This window comes from Sinohyriopsis cumingii, chromosome 14, assembly GCF_028554795.1.
Source record: "Sinohyriopsis cumingii isolate HCF-2022 chromosome 14, ASM2855479v2, whole genome shotgun sequence".
In the NCBI taxonomy this organism is placed as follows: Eukaryota; Metazoa; Mollusca; class Bivalvia; order Unionida; family Unionidae; genus Sinohyriopsis; species Sinohyriopsis cumingii.
The window spans coordinates 86407993-86427354 of NC_142974.1; the positions used below are offsets into that span (position 1 = coordinate 86407993).

At 33.3% G+C, this 19362-nt stretch overlaps 1 long non-coding RNA gene across 1 annotated transcript in view; it reads right to left on the minus strand.

The window, feature by feature from the left end:
* Positions 1-1581: 1581 nt before the first annotated feature.
* Positions 1582-19362, minus strand: part of LOC149784309 (uncharacterized) — a 30145-nt gene continuing 12364 nt past the window's right edge. The window contains exons 2-4 of the long non-coding RNA XR_016413841.1: positions 13249-13272; positions 5964-6144; positions 1582-4492 (exon numbers count right to left, since the gene is read on the minus strand). This is a non-coding gene — a long non-coding RNA (uncharacterized LOC149784309). The remainder of the gene's footprint in view (positions 4493-5963; positions 6145-13248; positions 13273-19362) is intronic.

The window sequence follows — 19362 nt, forward strand, 5'->3', positions numbered from 1 at the left end:
ACATTGCTCAGTATTTATTAATAAATGTGCCAAATTTTGTGAATTTATGTCCATTACCCGCTAGGACATGGCATAATGGACAGACTTGCGTTATCGGGTAAGTTTTAAAAAAAATATACACCTGAAAGAGAAACAAAGAAACCAAAACCTAAACAAGTATAAGACAATACTATACATGTCAGCAGTTGTTTAGCTCAACCAGTTTAAGTCTACACTGAAAAAACGTGGTTTTCTATCGGACTTTTATTGATGTATAATACTGCAACTAATAATCTCTTCCATTCTCTTCCCGCCACAATCACCGACGATAATATAAAGCTGTATTAACGCAATATGATTGGAGTTTGCGTGCGTTTGAAAAAAGAGATATCTTATATTCAAACTTGCATCACTACATACAAAATAAGATATCATCCTAATTGAATATTGCGTGTTCCGTGGTGTACATTTGCTTTCAGTGGATTAGTGTCCAATACATAGTTAAACAGATAGCTCAAACCTGTTTATACTTTATGGAAAAGCTGGCCTTACATGTGTCTGGCATTTGCACAGTATTCACTAGCAAATACAAACATAATAGTGCTGATCCTGGATGGGTGGACAGGTTACTTCTTTTCAACCAGGTGTACTGACAGAATACAGACAATGTATCTCAGGAAAGATATACATAGGTATAAAAGTATCAGCGGTTTTATAATTACATTATGTTAACATGCAAATCATGAAGAGTATTAAAAGGATAATCCAGGTGACTATACATTCCTAGCAGAAAACGTACCAGTTTCTAGCCTTTCTAATGACAAACACAATACTAACATTGAAATGTGCAGCCGCTGTTTATTAATGTAACGTTTCAACATATAACTCATTTTTCAAACATATCCACTTCAGTATGCCATGTCTCATTAAGCACTGGAAAAATTTATGTTCTTGTTGCGAATCTAAGTCTACACATGATGTCGCATTTTGGGAGACTAGCATGCAAGGGGGTAAAAATAAACTCTCTTCATATTTCATATAATACTGCCCATTCGTCATTGTTATTCAAACAAGGTTTCCAGTTCATTGTAATGCCATACGGTGGATTTGTTGAAAGGGCTGGAGAAACGCATTCATGGTACATACATTTTAAACCATACTGTTCCTGTATTTCATCATTAACATATTAAATAAACGTATTATTTTATTCGCATATACGAGAGAGGTCATTGGTGAAATTTACTTGGACATTTAAGAAAACTTGGGAACAAATGAGCAGCAAAAGATGAAATTTAATTTACATATATATTTGTCAACACGACTTTTGAAACAGCCCTAAAAGCTGCAATGCAAGGCACATGGATAATGAACAATATAATTACTACTACTGTAGTTTTAATTCGTGCATCTAATGTACCCATTTTCGGATATTTGAACAATGAAAACGAAGATGAAATTAAAGCAGCAAAATTGTATATTTTCACTGCTATTTGTATATCTGTGTGTATGTTGGTACATGCATGTATGGATATATTGCTAAACTGTACGAGTAGATTGGGAAGTGGGAAATTATGCAAATACAAAAAGGTATATACGAATGTATACTACTATTTATTGATCAGCATGAATATTTCCCACTTTGTAAGTTGTCTATGTATGTATAAATCATGTACATCATATATTAATGTATTCACCACTGTATTGATTGCTTACAGTACATCTGCATATGTATTAATGTATATTACTATTCTATAAGTACCACGTACATTATTGTTTTAATTAACTTGTAGTACAATCGTAGTGGAGCTTGTTTCATATCTTCTTAGCAGATTCGCAGATTTTAAATAATGATTACCTGAAGTTGAACTTAAGTAATATCAGTTATGTTGACAATCTGATTTAATACAAGTGTATAAGGCATTAATATACAATTCAGCATACGATATGACCCTAAAAATAGAAAATTGTATTGTGAATAAATTACATTGTGATGTAAGGGAGATAACCATACGTGTCTTGCTGACAATGTTTTAGAGTTATTGAATTGGATCTATGATGATAAATCGTTAATGAAGGCATTATGGACATTTTCTCATTCTTTATAGTGATTCAATCATACAATGTTAAGAAAATGTTCATTATCTTGCTACAAAACTAAAAACCTTTGTAAATTTCATAAATATTGACAAATTAAATCTGCTCAAATTTTATTTGAAAGACGTGTTTGGGCTAAACTGAGTTCATATAGTGCAGTTCTCAAGGATATTTTAAAAATGAAAAAGGATGTAGTTGATAGGGGTAGAAGAAACAAATAATTTGTGATCGGAGTGAACCATCCGCCCCATGCTCAGTCTACAGAGCAAGAATACGATAACGCAAATGCCTAACAGATGTGGGCCCATCACTAGTGGGATCCACACCAACTTCCACACGTACTTGAACAGTTGAACAAGAGGAGACACAAACGTTACAAAATTAACGTTGAATTGACATTGAACGAAACAGTGCGTACCCTCTACTATTTATCACCAGTGGAGAACGTATCCATTTAGGCATGCTTTTGGAATCTGCTGGTGTATTATACATATGCACAAAATCATTTTCAGGATAACTGACACTAAAGTTGTGCGAGTGTGTGTGTGCGTGTGTAGGAGGTGGGTGATGGTGCAGAGATAGGATAATTAACCTTAAAATTAAATTTCATAACTCATTCCATGATTACCAATCCATAATGTACCCTGCTGAGATCCGAATTCGAGCGTTTAAGTTCCATATTGCTCATTTTACAGAAACAAAGCTGGATCGGACGATTTTGATGCACCAAGGTACTTAATGTGCTCGTGTCATTTTATTGGGTGATTTCAGATATAAGATTCACAAACATAAGAAGGGATTTGTCTGTGCATACAAGGATTTATGAAGCTTGTGTCCTTATTTTGGAACTGCATTTGAATTGTTCAGGAGTGTGATTGGACACAGCGAAGGCGACGACATGTTCAACAAAATGTTCGTCAAGTACACTTTGACCTTAATGAGATCTACTTTGGCTGTAGACATGCAGTTCCAAACCACAAGGGAGAGTATGGCTTCCTCTGAGATCTTTCAACTAATGTTACCATTGTTGTTGTTACCTTTATTCCAAGTTAGATAGGCAGTCATCTCACACGCATTGAATACTATTGCAATGTAACTGTTGCCTTTGCTGCTGTTTCCCAGTATGGCTAAGGCTCTCTATTAAGTGTTTTTAAACCGTTTAAAAAGTTGATCTCTTTGGTCTACTTCAACGTTGTTTTGTTTGCTTGACAACATATCATGTAAAATGCTATACTATTAAAGCAAATACTTGATCATGCAGGTGCTTTGCATGGACAGATTAAAGCTTCTGAGGTATTCATGAAATCTAGTCTAGTTGTCGATCCAAATAAGCTGAATCTCGTATGAAAATGGGACTCGTAACAAACCCGACAATCTGGTATCCAGACTGGAACACAAAGTTTGTATTTTTGTACTTCTGACTATTATTCCGTAAATTCGCAATTAAAGGGTTTATGTTTCCCCTTCAACTGATGGAGAGCACGGATGACAAAATAATGTTTTCAGTTAAAAGTGGGAGAGCTTGTCTTAATCCGATCCACAATAGCTCCAACAAGTGCCTCGGAAAAGGAAACATGTTCATGTCAGGGGAAATACATTTCACGCTTTCATCTTTACGTTTACTGATGAGAGCCAAGCTAGAAAAGCTGTCACAGTTAGAGGTAGCAAACGCAGTCTAGGAATACCACTGAGCTCACTATGATAACTTGCAACCCATCACAAAATCATGAAAGTATTTATTGATACCGTCGGCCATCTTTATCAAGAGCAAACTTAAATTTCTGAGAGGGGAAGACTGCTTGCATACTATACAAAGAAAGGTAACTGAAAAACCGTCATGGGCCATATTGTATGTGTATTATTCTTTTAACCTAGTTTCCCCAATATCCGTAGTTCGTTCAAGAATGTCGTACATGAATCAAGTGTATAGATTCATTCAAGCCTCATACTGGATACTCTACATGCGTGTTGGGTGTTAGTAATCTGTAGATGAGAACTATTTCCTAGAAGTAGGCATTCTTAGTAGTATACGACAGTGTTGGAACTGATTCGTTGAGACAAATTCATTTTTTTAAAATATAATCATTCGTTGAAATTACATTGCTCACAATATTTCAGATTAATGGGACTAATAGCTGTCAAAGAAATGCTGTTAATTAATTTAGATAAGTGGACGATTGTGAGGACTCTGGTTCTCATCTACCATTTTTCGTAATACAATGGTCTGGGTATCAATATAGGAAACATACAGGTATCAGCAGAAGTACAACTAAATTCTGCCCATATAATAATTCAATATGCACTGAAATTGTTTGGGACATTCATGTTTTATTTAATTTGGAAATATTTGCTATTCTTGATTATCCTTGTGAACGCAACGTTGTATTCATTCAATGGTCAAGAATACTTCTGACACTTGCTGTAAAAATAAATATTATAGTTAGAAAGTTTAGCTTTACAAAAAAATTAGGGACAAACAAATAACGTACTAATTCAGCGCTCAAAAAGACTTCTGACACCTGTTTAAAATAGTTAAAATGTTTAGGTTTACAGAAAAAAAATCTTGTTAGTCTTGCCAAATCCAGAACAGAATCGTATTAACAGGCTTTGCAATTTGTCTATACATTTATTTGAAATAAATAATGAGATATAATTAAAGTAAATATTGCTGTTAAAGGTATACAACTATGTTACATTAAAAATTATAGTTATTTTCGATTTTTTCATTGACTACCGAACCTCTATGGATAAGAAGACCTTTACAATCAGAATGACAATGGGATATCTTTTTACACAGTTTAGTTATGGATGTTTGTAAAATTCTTTTCCGGAATAGATTATATCATTTTAATAAATTGCAAATAAATTGATTTTGATCAGAAGATTGTATAGCTTTCTTGTGTATCGGTAAAGACGCATAATTAGGAGAGACGTGCCTTAGTGGTGAACCTAAACATGCTGACACCCAAACATTAACATATACGGTAACGGTTTTTCTTCTTTCCTATACATTGTAAATTGAAGATGATTTGTGGATATGTTTTGATTACTTTGCGATTTTCTATTCACTTAAAACTAATTTTATGTATTTTCATGATCTGCTGTCTGTAAGGAAAGTCTTTAAAATGGACCTAGCATTGAATATGACATACACTAACACGAGTCTATTATAAATCATGGTATACATTGCATCATCCAAAATAAATTGAAAAAAATTGTAGCATCAAAGGTGACGAAGTGAACGATCTATTCATTTTGAACAATGAAATGTATAGTTGCTGATTTACAAAAGCAAAACGGTTTTAAAAAAGATATTTAAACTGGATTGTCAAGTGGATTGATTGTAAGTATTGTAGTTCTGAAACACTTAAGCATGTTAGTTTTTTGTAAACTTGGGTACAAAGTAGAATATTTTCTAAAATTCTCAGTCAGAAAGGAAAATAAATTGTATTACCAGTGAGTGATTATATACATATTTAGTTCTATTCAAAAGAAAGCATGCATCATATAAAATTGTAAGAAGTTATTAATTACATTCTACACAACTATAAATGTGATAGAATATTTGCAGTGGCTTTCAGTACAAACGGCAAATCTGTTGATACATATCATCGAAATAAATAAGACTTGTATCCTTATAATAATGTAGTGGAGAGCTCCCTTGGTGTAGCGTCTTTTACAAATCTAATCTGTGACCATAATAATCGATCACCAGAAAAGATAAAAACACTCCAGCTCACTAGAATAGCACTTGATATAAAATACAAGACAGGTCTCATGTGAAACACTGTTAATTTTCTCTCCATCTGAAACATTGTAAGAACATTGGTTGGAAATTAGTTCAGGCATGACGATTTGAATTTTTATATATAGCATAAAGTGATAGTTACCTTGGTTTCGGACATTACGCTCGAAGGTCCAACACGCTGCCGGTGTGCCTGTAAATCCCTTGATTCTCACGACTTTGCTAATAGTAACATTATCTTGGCGCTCCATGTGTATAGGCACGTATATGCGTTGTGTAAAATACGGCGATACATTAACTGGACTCCAATCCATATTTACCTTTGTCTGTAAGTAAGATGATTATGACTGGTCATGCTTCCGTGCTTCTGCTATTCTGTAGTTCAAAAGTGATATCAATTGATCTAACTTAGTGCATCAATTGACTTTCTTTTTACATCTGTCAATTTACAAAAATCCTTAATAATTTATCTTCTTAGGTTTTTTGGGGGGTGGGTGGGGTGGTGATTTTGTTTTCTTTTGGGGAGATTTAAGAATATGGATGAAAAAACCGAGATGCACGTTCGGTTACTTATCATGGGCTCCGAATCTCTCACCATACATCACCATTGGTCGCTTATATTATTGTTTATAATTCTCATCTACAATAATAATAATAATAATATTATTATTATTATTATTATTATTATTATTATTATTATATTATTATTATTATTTTATTATTATTATTATTATTATTATTATTATTATTATTTAACTTTCCATATCTGTCTATCTATCGATCTATATATATATATATATATATATATATATATATATATATATATATATATATATATATATATATATATATATCTGAATATCTATCTATCTATCTATCTAAAATACAAAATCTGCTTCTTTATAAAAAATACATATCTTTAAACTGAACATGTAATCGTATTGTCATGACAGCAATTGTGTGATTTTTACCATAAACTTTTCTTTGAAAGATATAATTCCCATATCTTACGCACACCGAAGACCATGATTTTCATACTCAGAACCTAAACGTCTCTGTTAAAGGTCATCTAGTTTCAATGTTCATATTCAACTATATTATATAATTTACGCATTTTTTTTGTAAAGAGGATTGTTAGTATTATGCAATAAAATATTTGTATAAATGTTTTACTTCATTCTTGATACGTTCGAGCAGTGCAAGACTTAGTAGTTACTTTTGAAGTATTATATTCTTCATTGTGCTTTGTATTTCGAAGTTCTTTATCTTTATTGAACTGGGCCCCGATTAGCCTAGTAGTCTAAAGGACTCACCGTTACGGATCATTGCTTCCTCACCTCTGTCTGAGTGGGTTCGAGTCTCAGGTTCGGAAATGGTGAGTATGTGAGAAAACTTGCCAGTAGCTTATCGTCTGTGGTTCTTTCCGGGGTTTTCCAGGATTCTTCCTCTACCATTTATAGTGGCCGCCATGCATAGCCTATCTTGTACTGAAAAATGGCGTTAAACCCTAAAACAAGAACAACGATCTTTATTGAACTGAGTTGACAGTATACAGTGTCTGACATATACGGTGCGTGCGCTTTGACTGCGGATCAAAGCTGTTTCTTACCATATTCAGATATCTTTCTATCCAAGATACACTTTTTCTTTTGTGGTCCGCTTTTGAAATGTATTTCTTAAAAGCAACGATCTGTGCTTATTTTGAATTTCCCCATACGTATTAATGTATGTTACTTTAATTATATCTCAGATTTTGTTAGATAACAGTAACTATCTGTTTCTGTGTGATGGGCAACTTATACATGACCTCAATGAAACAATACGTGAATAATCTCGAACTTAAAACAATCTTCGTAAAGTTGTAGCATTCGTACTTTCGTATGACCATGCCATTAACTCATTGACTTAAGAGTGATATATTTTGGTTAGATTGGATAATATTCTGATTCTACATGTGAAACAAACACGTGACCAAATAGCTAATGCAAATTGCAATAATACAGCAGTTTCAAAACATGACTCATTCAGCATACAGTAGTCAAGCTTGTGCAAGTGAATTTCAGAATAAATTATATTATATCGTCAGCCCTTTGATTATCAAAATAAATTAATAGTAATACTTCAAACAGCGTTTTAGTGCTATTAAGCAATTATCATTGTGCCATTTAAATATCTCGTTCATTGGTTATACTAAATGTATCACATGACACGCCTCTTGATTTTATATTTCTCAACAGTGAGCATTCAGGAGATCAGAAGAATATGATATTAATGTATCACTATAGTCCTTCTTCAGCGTAATTAAATCGACGATGATAACTATGCTTTTAATATGAATTATGACTTTTCATTTGTAAAATTTGTTTTCCCAAGCGTTTAAGCATTAGTATAATCGGTTTTACTTGCCGGCATTAATCATTTGTTAAGATGCACGTGGTCTGACCACATCACATGTGAACATTTATCTACAAACCTATTGCACATAATGCCAAACATGCAAAGATAACTCTGTCATCCTTCTTTGGTATAGCAATAATATACATAATTTGCATACCACGGGAACATCAGCTATAATGTTTGGATGTTGCATGTAGGAAAGTGTCGCATATTAATTTGACAGCATACAATTTGAGGGCATAATGAAAGTTCAAAGCCATAATAAACATACTAAAGTTCTGGTGTGTGTATGCAGTGGTCTGTGTTTGACTAAGTCGGACATCAGTGCTACTATTTATAGCACAAAACAGTTTCTCATATGTTTGCTTATAACCCAATGTTTACTTGGTAATTTACAATAAAAATACTATTTAAGGTTTATGTGCCTGTTTGGTAATTACAGCATATAAAGTTCTTGTGCCAGATTGGTCATAGCAGCATATAAGTGTTCATGTACCTGATTGGTTATTATAGCATGCCAAGTTTATATGCATGATTGATCATTATTACATCAGATAAACATTGTGTGCCTGATGGGTCGTTACATCATATAATGTTCATGTACATATAAAGTTCATGTGGTAATTACAACATGCATTTTGGCCAGAGGAAGACTATGATGGGCACTGCTGAAACTATTCATTGCAAATCATTTGGATCTACTACCACTTCACAAACTTCACCAACAATTGTCAATGTTCAAAAACTCTATATTCATTTTTCTCTTAACATACAGCTGTAATATTGAGGCATATCATATATATAATTAGTGACTAATAGTATGAATACTTACAAAATATAGTGTAAAGACATCCATACATAGCTCCTTGTGCACATGTATGGCTTATTTCAAAATCGTTTTGAAATATTTGATATTAGATATTTTTTAGTGAAGTTATGCAAACCCCCAATAATGCTTGTTTAAGTGTCAGTTGATAAAATATTTTTACCTTTTTATAAATGCAGTAATGTAGTATAGGTAACCCTATCAAATAAAATTCAGTTTAATGTACAGCTTCTGTTGCAGGTTGTTTTAGTCATACGTCCCAAAATAGAACTAAGTTCAATGTACAGCGTATGCTTTGCTTATCTTGGAGTCATATGGCCCAAATACACATTGTAAGGACCTAATGGGCACATACATTGTTTTCAAAGCCGGGTCTGATTGGTGATCCAGCCCCCACCTCCGCCCCCAGCAGTTAGACATTGTAATTAAAGATGGTTCACCTATGATGGTGTGTCCCTGCACAAGGCACATAAACATATTTCCTTCGATAAGAAACATTCGCAAATCCAAATTTTAATGTTAACACTGATTCATTGTACGGGGAACTTATCATACAGATCTTTCCTGTAAATAAGTAAATAAAATATACCATATATTAATTTAGTACTAAAGAGAAAGGGCGAGATTTTGGACGCAGAGATCTGGTGTCCTCTATTTAATGCATTTCATTTGTTGGAAAATAGACTTGAAACTCTTGGTTTACAAATTAACTTTCACTGAATGGGACAGAGGGATTACTATTGAAAATATGCAGTGTTACAACTGTTAATTGTTGGGTCATAATTATGGCTGTTAAAAATGACGCTATGTCAGGTATCTCGATTCAATAAAATGACACCTTCCCAAGTAGAAATGTACAAAATATTTATTGTTATTCTTGTCGATATTTTACAGTGATGACAGTTCTTACTAATCTGGTTTCCGTAGAAATGAAATTCAATTCTCTCTTATGGATATGTTATCGGATTTTCTAAAGGGATTATGATTCTTTTTGGAAAACGTGCAAATTCTTGTTTAGGTATGAATAAAAAGTATTCCATTCGGAGTAAAAAGTTCAATAGCCACACTCCTACCTCCCATAACTGTTTGGTCTCTTACAACATATGTGATGTAGACCTTATTAGGTTAGACTCTAGCTGGCTTAAAGTGGTGTTTATTTAACCTCCGAAACGGGGTGTTCTGACAGGATGTGCCACTATTACTGCTCAAAGACTGTATTTACTTCGCATTTAATTCCAAATTTAGTGTTTTATGTTCTTTTTTTATTTTAAATATCATTGGCTATCAATTTGGAATTTAACTATGTGTATCATACAGGATGTCTCTCCCTTTCTAACAATAGGAAACATTTTTCCGGTTCAAGGGAATTCAGAATTATACTTGTTTTCAAGTTTATGCATACTTTTGTACATATTTCTTTAAATAAAGTAAACACATAAAATTCAAAGAGGTGTCTATGACATTCTTTCCATGGATCATGATGTAAACGTTTTGGGCAAAATTGTTTATAATGAATTGAGAATGCAAAAAAATATTTTCGATCTGCAATAACTGAAAATAAAAACGTTCCACCGAAGCCAATGAACCATTTTTTAAATACTCATATGTTGAATAAACTCTTTATTGCCCCAAAAGTATATAATCAACATACAAAACAATGATGCCAAATCAAATACGACAGTGTTTCTAAATATAGACATATATTTTTCCCATAAACAAGAGCATTTGACAACGCTTGACAGGAAACATCCTTGCATAAAGACCTTTACACCAATGTACAAAATGATGCTTCTAAAGCGCTCTCCGTTAGGGATCACTGAAATCTCACCTATGTCTGCGTGGGTTCGAGTCTCATATTCGGCCAATGTGGGTACGTGAGAAAGCCTGCCAGTAGCTTACCGTGGGTCGGTGGTTCTTTATGGGGGTTTTCCCGGGTTCTTCCTCCACCATTAATACATGTCGCCATGTATAGCCTATCGTGTGGTGAAAAACGGCGTTAATCCCCTCCCCCCGAAAAAAAACAATGATGCTGATTCATTATCAGATATCTGCAATGACACAAAATGTTTCTCTGCTAAATCTATTTTTTAAAACTTGATACAAAACATTATAACATGAAATGTTTCCAATTTGGGTATACATATATAATATTTTAATACTTTTAGGAGGAGAACTACTTCCTTACTCCTTGTTTGCTTCATCAGGAATCTCCAAGAGAAGTTATCTCCTCTGAACAAGATCCCCACATGGTGAGCACACCACGCCTGCGATGCGTCTTTACAGGAAAGTTTTTGCCACCTCCCATCTTCCATAGGCTTCTTGCTGCTTGTGTTTCCCGCTGGCCAGATACCAAGAAAAGGACACATCAGAAGATCTCATCTTCTGTGGCTACTATGTTTTCAACATTGACCTGTTCCATAGATTGACTTTGTACTTTAAGAACCATGTTGTGTTTGCAAGAATAACAAGGATGGTGATTGTTAAAGTCACGACGCCTGATACATAGCATGTGCAGCAGAGTTAAAAGGTTCATTTAACTGAATTTCTCTAAGATTACATCTTACCTGGGACAGAACTTACAGTATGAGCTGCGTGTATCTCCACCATTTCATATGTGGATTGCATATCAAGTGAGTTATATGTAGTATTTCTAAATAGAGGATAAATATTATTGTATTATTGCCTTCTGCTAAGGTTATGTTCTCCTGTAATGTTGTTGATCGTGGGTTAGAAGTGGTTGGGCGGTAGATGAGGTACCTGTACTCCAACAATTTACCATGTTGGGGACCGGTTTCCAAGCAATGTGGCAGTAATATATTTAGTACATTAGGTGATGCTGTGCAACATCGTGTGATGTTAATTTGTGCCAACACACAGTACGGCACAGTTAATTTTGGAGTGCATTCATTTAAGGTACACCTTTGCTGTAGGAGTAATTTTCTTTAAGGCACACCTTTTCTGTTGGAGAGATTTTCTTTAAGGTACATCTTTGCTGTACGAGTTATTTTACTAAAGGTACACTGTAGCAGTGGGCATGATTTTCCTTGACCTTTAAATCATAGCATCTGTAACATTGTGGCCTTTCAAAGGTATATTTTCTGTAGGCATGATTTTCTTTGACATGTTACCTCGTAGCATATATCACAATGTTGACTTTGAGTTTACATGTGCCAAAGCCACACAGTCCAGTTCGTTGAAAATATAACACCTGCTACCTAAATGATTCTATGCAAACAGACCTTCCTGTACAATTTTGAGCAGTGTAGAATATTTTAAATTGAACATGCAATTGAACCATTTTGCCTTTTTGTACATTTGTGCTATTTATAAATAGGTTTAAAAGTAAGTATTATCTTTCTTGCTGTATAATTCTTTTCTCACATAATTTGTTTACATACTTGAAAATCATGAAAGAACCAAGTCATCATCAAGTCATAGAAGCCGTTTATCCAACAGTGGCTGAACTTTCTTGATCTCTAATCTACTGCTTACCTATATATGTATTACTATATCATACAAATTTAATACATTATCCAAAAATTAGTATTGTCTACCATGTGATCATATCCTTTATCTGACTTATTGAAGCCTTCATAGTCATAATTCAAACCATCCAGACTACAAAACGTGATGATAGTGTAAAATGTAGCCCAGTTACTTTAAATCGGAGACTACAATAATATGTTAGGAATTATATGATGTCACATAATTGTAATTTAACTCAGTAAATACAGTCTAATGTAATTTTTCTCCCACATATAGTGCTTGAAAACAAACTCAAAATGGCAGCCATTAAAATGCACTTTTTGTAAATGGTGCATTTTTGACTTGATAAGATTCAAGAAAGGTTACAAAATCGTCATATTAGTATTACTTTTTTTAAAAAACTGAGCTTATTATATGCCCTGTGTATTTTGTCTTTCCATCCAAAAACAGTTGCCTGTCACTAATCTTGGGGTTATATTTTGTTTTGTCGAGCTTTAGTTACTGTGCGATGGATCTGGTAAAATTTACACATCGATAAATATCCAACCATGATCATTTAATCCTATGCATTGATATATCAATCAATCAATGACCAGTCGGTTTAAAGGTTATCACATCATCCCTTGTACCCTGGGAGCCATATTTGAAGTTGCAGCTGATTTCTGACATTCATGTACATAATAGTGAATAACAAAATCAAATTATATCATGTGTACTGTACCTGAAGACTTTGGTCAATATTGATCTGCAAAGAGAAATTACAGTTGGTCATATAGGAATGCTAATTTAACCAATATTCACAGTTGCTGTTGCCTGTAGTACAGATTAAATCATCAACGTCGACTTTATGATAAGAAACATTTATTATAATATTAAGATTAAAACAGACTTTTTGCTTGGAAAATGGTCACTGCATCGTCTGATTTTAATGGCATTTCACTGGATGTTTCTGCTTCAGCTGCGATGCAGATATGATTTGCTTTCAGAGTTTATGCGACTATTAACTATTCCTTTCCTAAGTTAAAATACTATTGAAGATTAAAACCATTATCTAATGACTACTATAATAATTTATGTAAGGGAATTATATATGCTACTTACTGGGTTCTGTTGAACTTCTATTTGTGAATTACAAATGGGCAGTTGTAGGGATTGTTCATAAAAACATAGATCAATAGATTTGTTCCTATGATTTTTGCAGTAGGGTATATGAAATTTTGTAAAAGAAAACTGGAATTTCTTTCAATTTAGTGTGTAAAAATGTATTTTTGTGTTGGTTTTCGTCAGATTTTATATAGCTGTATAGACTAAATTAGTATATGATAGTTTCTACAGATGAACATAGTATATACTGAGGAAATATTTGAAAATTTAACATTATATATGTTGCAATTTGTTAGTATTTTATGGAAAAGCTGCTTCCACCTAGTTTTGAGTATAATATGTTGTGGCTAATTGGTTTCTTTTTTGTTTTTCATTTAAACATATTTTATTGCAATAAATGTTAACAAATGTGGTAAAGCTACATGTTTTAACAAGTTAGAATAAACCTTTCTTTTGCAATCCATATGAAATGTAAATCAATTGCATTAGTAAATTAACATGATTTCATAAAATTACAATATGTGTAAACATTTATAAATCAGGCAAAATGACAACAGAGAGAGATAAAGAGAGAAATAATGCATGAATAAATTAAAAGTAAATGAAGGACAGACGTTGAACAAGAGTAAAACACCAAAATGAATTTATAGGCTTAGAAAAATGTATTTATTAATTAAAATCAGCAGTAATTAATTGAGTAGAGAAATCTAATATTGTAAATACTCCGTAATTATGTAAAACATATCGTGTCTTTAATATACGTATTGAACAAATCAAACCAATGATCAAAGTTGCTGTAAATTTAGATGATCCGTATAACTAATTATTTGTAGTGACTGGTACACGAAGGTGATTTGATTCGGATATGAGATTCGAGAAATAAATAGTATTTACAATAAGAAAATTTTTGCAAGCAATTTTTAGCAGTTTATAAGCTTAATTTCGTTTGAAATTTGAATAATTACTTACTTATTGACTAAATACTAACATTTTTAAAATTCTTTTTTTCATGCGCAAAGAGATTTCAACTTTCTAAATCTAGATATTTAGAAAATAATAAGAAAATGATCAATATTTATTCATGTCAAGAAGTGGTAAATACTCTTGAATTTTCCCGGCGAATGTCGTACAATCTTGAACACATATAAAGATCGAACAGCGCCCTTTTTTCTGTCTTGTCAGAAAAAAGGGGCTTGACGAAAAAGAGGTTGTTCCGATCGCATATTTGCCAGGTTATACCTTGATGTGGCGATTTATACATATGTTTGAAAAGACACCGTCAATTAAATTACCAATCATCAGGATCTAATCGCATTCATTCCGAATTAGACCGGAAGCGTTGAAGTTGATATTTCTTCAAGTGTACAAGGCACAAAGTACCAAAGAATCTTTAAGTAAAAGTTGCCATTAAAAATAAGTAAGGTAATTAAATGTTACATGTGGGAAATGTGTGGAATATCTTCTTGACTGTGGTGTACATTATGAGTGACTAAATACGCAGATAGCGTGTAAACATTATAACAGGGTCATCGAGGGGTCAGATTGTGACCAGCGCTAGTTAGTTACCTTGTGTTAACTGAGAGTGTATCATTGGTTTTCCATGAATCAAATGCCTGTGTGCCCAAGGTCGATGGAGCCAAACATATAAGACTATTGTCTTATAACAACATATTTGAACACATATCGAGATCTGCCATGCCAGAGTAAATAACCACTCCAACCCCATTATGGCTCACAGGTGGTTAACCCCGGGCCTATATATTCAATTTTACGAGAAGAGTACCATTCCTCTTTTGAATTAAGTTGGAAAAAAACTCCTAGTCGAAAGTGTGAAAATTGTTTAATTAGAGGTCTGCTCATATTGTATGTTGTCTTCATCCTCACTACCAAAATTGATTCTCCTTATAGTAAAAGATAGGTTAATAAGGTTTATTTTTGTGTAAATCATGCAAAGAATGAAGAGAAAAACATATTGGAAAAATTAAAATATTACAGTACCGCTAGCTGGAATCTATTTATGAATCTATTTATATAAATACATTTCTTGTTTTGTCTATCTTTTGGAAAAGTCCATTCCAACTAGAAGGATATAATGCTTTGTATCTTTTCCCGTCAACATCATATCATGAAGTTCATTCCTTCGAATATAGCATAGAGACCTCGATCAAAACTAATGATATTATATAGTGCTGTTGGAAATCGTTTGTCTGTTAGTTTTAAATATTTTTATTTTATTTCATTACATGCTATTGTAATGTAAATGTGTTTACTGGTTTTGATATTGTCAATAATAGAGTTCGGTTCAGACATTTTTATTTGTTTATTTTTATTTTTGAAACATTTTATCTAGTTGCTGACCTTGATTTACAATCAGTGACAGTTTTGGTAAACAGCATATTTTATATTTTTATATTCTTTCACAGGGTAAACACTAACATGCGATTAAAATATTGTTGAAGAATAATTTGATTTAACAATGAATATTAAGTAAAGTTGAACATTATGATAAGCGTGTTAATGTTTCAAATGATTAGTTTGTTAATAAGGTCCTCCAGGAGTAGTTTATTATGATTTTTAAAATGCGTTTTGTTGCCAGAAGCCTTCGGCTCCCTAAGCTCCTGGATCAGCGGCACTACCGCTCAAGACATTATTGGGGGAGGATCTCCACAACCCCTTTAGATTTTTTCAGTACCTTTACGAACAACAAAATCATATCTGATAAGTACAGTGTTTATACTATGAATTCTTGAAAAGGTGCAGAGTTTAAGTACAGTGTGTGTGTTATATGATGGCAGCGACAGGTACAAAATATAGGTATAGTATGTTATATGATGGCATCATTATGCACAAAGTGTAAGTACAGTGTGTGTGATGGCAGCAGCGGGTACATCTTGTATATACAGTGTATCTGATAGGATCGCAGCAACAGGTACAAAGAATACGTACATATGTGTATGGGTGATGTGATAGCAGCAACACGTACAGAGTGTACGTACCGTGTATTTGATATTATGGCAGCATCATGTACAAAGTATAAGTACAGTGTGTGTGATGTGATGGCAGCAACATGTAAAAAGTTTAAGTACAGTGAGTGTGATATGATGGCAGGGTATGAATACAACTTATGAACAACTGTGTTGAAAGGTTAATTTCAGTTCAACCATCCTTTTATTGTAGGTTTAAATTTTAGAACTTTCCGGATACTTCATGGGAAAATTTAGTATTAAAACATCAATATAGAATGTAAAGCTCATTTCAGTATTGTTTTCTAGTAGGAGATGATCCCATTTTATATTAAAATAAAAATATTATTTCAGCATATCATGTATACATACTATTTGACCACAGTTCTTTACAGTGTGTCATGTCAAGTGCACCTAATATTATATTACAGTTTTATACAGTTTCATCATGTTATTTGCATCTAATATTACATTACAGTTTCGTACATTGTGCCATCATGTCATATGTACCTAAACTTACATCAGTTTTATAAATTGTGTCGTCATGTTACATACACATCATTTTACATCACAGTTTAATAGTGTCATATATGCAGATAATATTGAATGAACGTTTTATACTGTAATAATAGACTGCTCTTTTGCTGAGTTGTTCTTCTGCTTGGTAGAAGTGTTCATCATTTATCGTTAGAGAAAGATTTTTTAGTATTACAGTTACTATTTTACCCGAATGAAAGAAGTTGATATTATTGCGACGATAATGATATCATTTAAAGTGTCACACGTTCATACATTAATTAATGTAAAGTTTTATTATATTTATGGGAACATCACCTTCTCTTCTTTGTACCCTTAGCAAAGTCACATTCTTGCCCACTGGGGCATTTTTTTATTATCTATAATTCTATATTACTTTCTGTGGAAGTGGATGTTTTCAACATGTGAAAGTTTGACATGCTTAAGTGAATTGAAAGTAACTGTGATAAGATTTTGTTTTAATGTTTAAGAGACGAAATTATTGGCATTCTCTATTAGTCTTTACAGTGACTCTTTACATTTTTAAATGAGTTTTGTCATGGAAAACGAAGAGAAAACAACTTATCTTTCAACGCATTATGTAAAGTTATGGATTTTTTTATTGATCACACACCTATAAATTGCACTGTAAAGAGATGCTAGAGCTTAAATGATAAAGAACACCCATTAAACATTTTCCCTTACTACTGATAGCACTCCATATGAGTTTTAAAAGTGGAAACTATAGCAATAACTTTATGCTTTTTTCCTGTTTGTCAGAGCTACTACCCTTGGGAAGAGAAATTAATGACTGGATCCAATGTAACAGCAACATTGTCCTTAACTACTTGGTCCAATGCTTAGCGTCACTAACTTATGTGGCCATAATTAGAACCCAGAATCATATTTAGTCCCATGCCCAAAGCCACTACTGTATGTAGCCGAACTTTGGAACCAGCATCATGCGTAATCCCATGTCAAAGACACTACTTTAAGTGGCATGAATTAGGATTTCAGCATTGTGCGAATCCCTAACCTAGAATTTCACCTGTATGTGGCCATAATTAGGACATAGCATTGTACGGGCTCTATAGGAACAATTTGCAATGCATTGCATGGTCATGTGACCAGTCATTTCATTGTGTTAGTAGTGAGCAGGGAGACAAATCAATTATAGTGTTGTCTATTGAGATTGTGCATATTATTTGTTGGAAATAGTGAATAATGGTGTTTCACTAAGAAAAAACATAAAATTTCGTACAAAATATTACGTAATGTAGGTTTGAACAATTTTATTAGTTGTCAAATTTCTGACTATAACTACTGCTGCTTGAAAGTCATACAAGTGTTTTCTGCTAACCGCGATAATGGCACATATATCATGCAATGTCACTTGTTTGCATGCACTATTACTGATGCAGCAATAACTTTTAGTTGTACATGATACACATTCACTATTATTCATGCAGCAATCACCTTAGTTGTACATGATACACAGACACATATGATGATCATGTGACCGATGATACATTGATTGTTTCAGGGAGCTATATAGCAAAGAATAATTACAAAGAGGACTCTAGTGACACTTGTACTAAACAGTGGAGACGCATGCTTCTAGTGACACTTGTACCAACAGTGGAGATTTATGTATCTAGTGACACTTGTACTAAACAGTAGAGATGCATGCTTCTAGTGACACTTGTACTAAACAGTGGAGATTTATGCTTCTAGTGACACTTGTAATAAACAGTGGAGATTTATGCCTCTAGTGACACTTGTACTATACAGTGGAGATGCATGCTTCAAGTACCACTTGTACTAAACAGTGGAGATTTATGCTTCTAGTGACACTTGTACTAAACAGTGGAGATTTATGCTTCTAGTGACACTTGTACCAAACAGTGGAGATTTATGCTTCTAGTGACACTTGTACTATACAGTGGAGATGTATGCCAATCTTGAACTTCAGCATGGTATCATGATGATCCTGAACGTCAGCAGTTATGATGCTGATCTTGGTCTACACAAGGATATCATCAAGATTGAAAAGACTCTGAAATAATTTGAACTGTTACAACAACTTCATTGTGTATATTTATCTACCAGATGAGCTTATGTAATGGTCATACTTCCATAATCTAGTGTTTCGCATTCATTGTATGTTGCTGGCTAGCTCAATATTGTTGTTGTTACTTGTTCTAAACATCTTAAGATGTCTTTTTGCAAACCAAAATGGTGCGATGTAACCT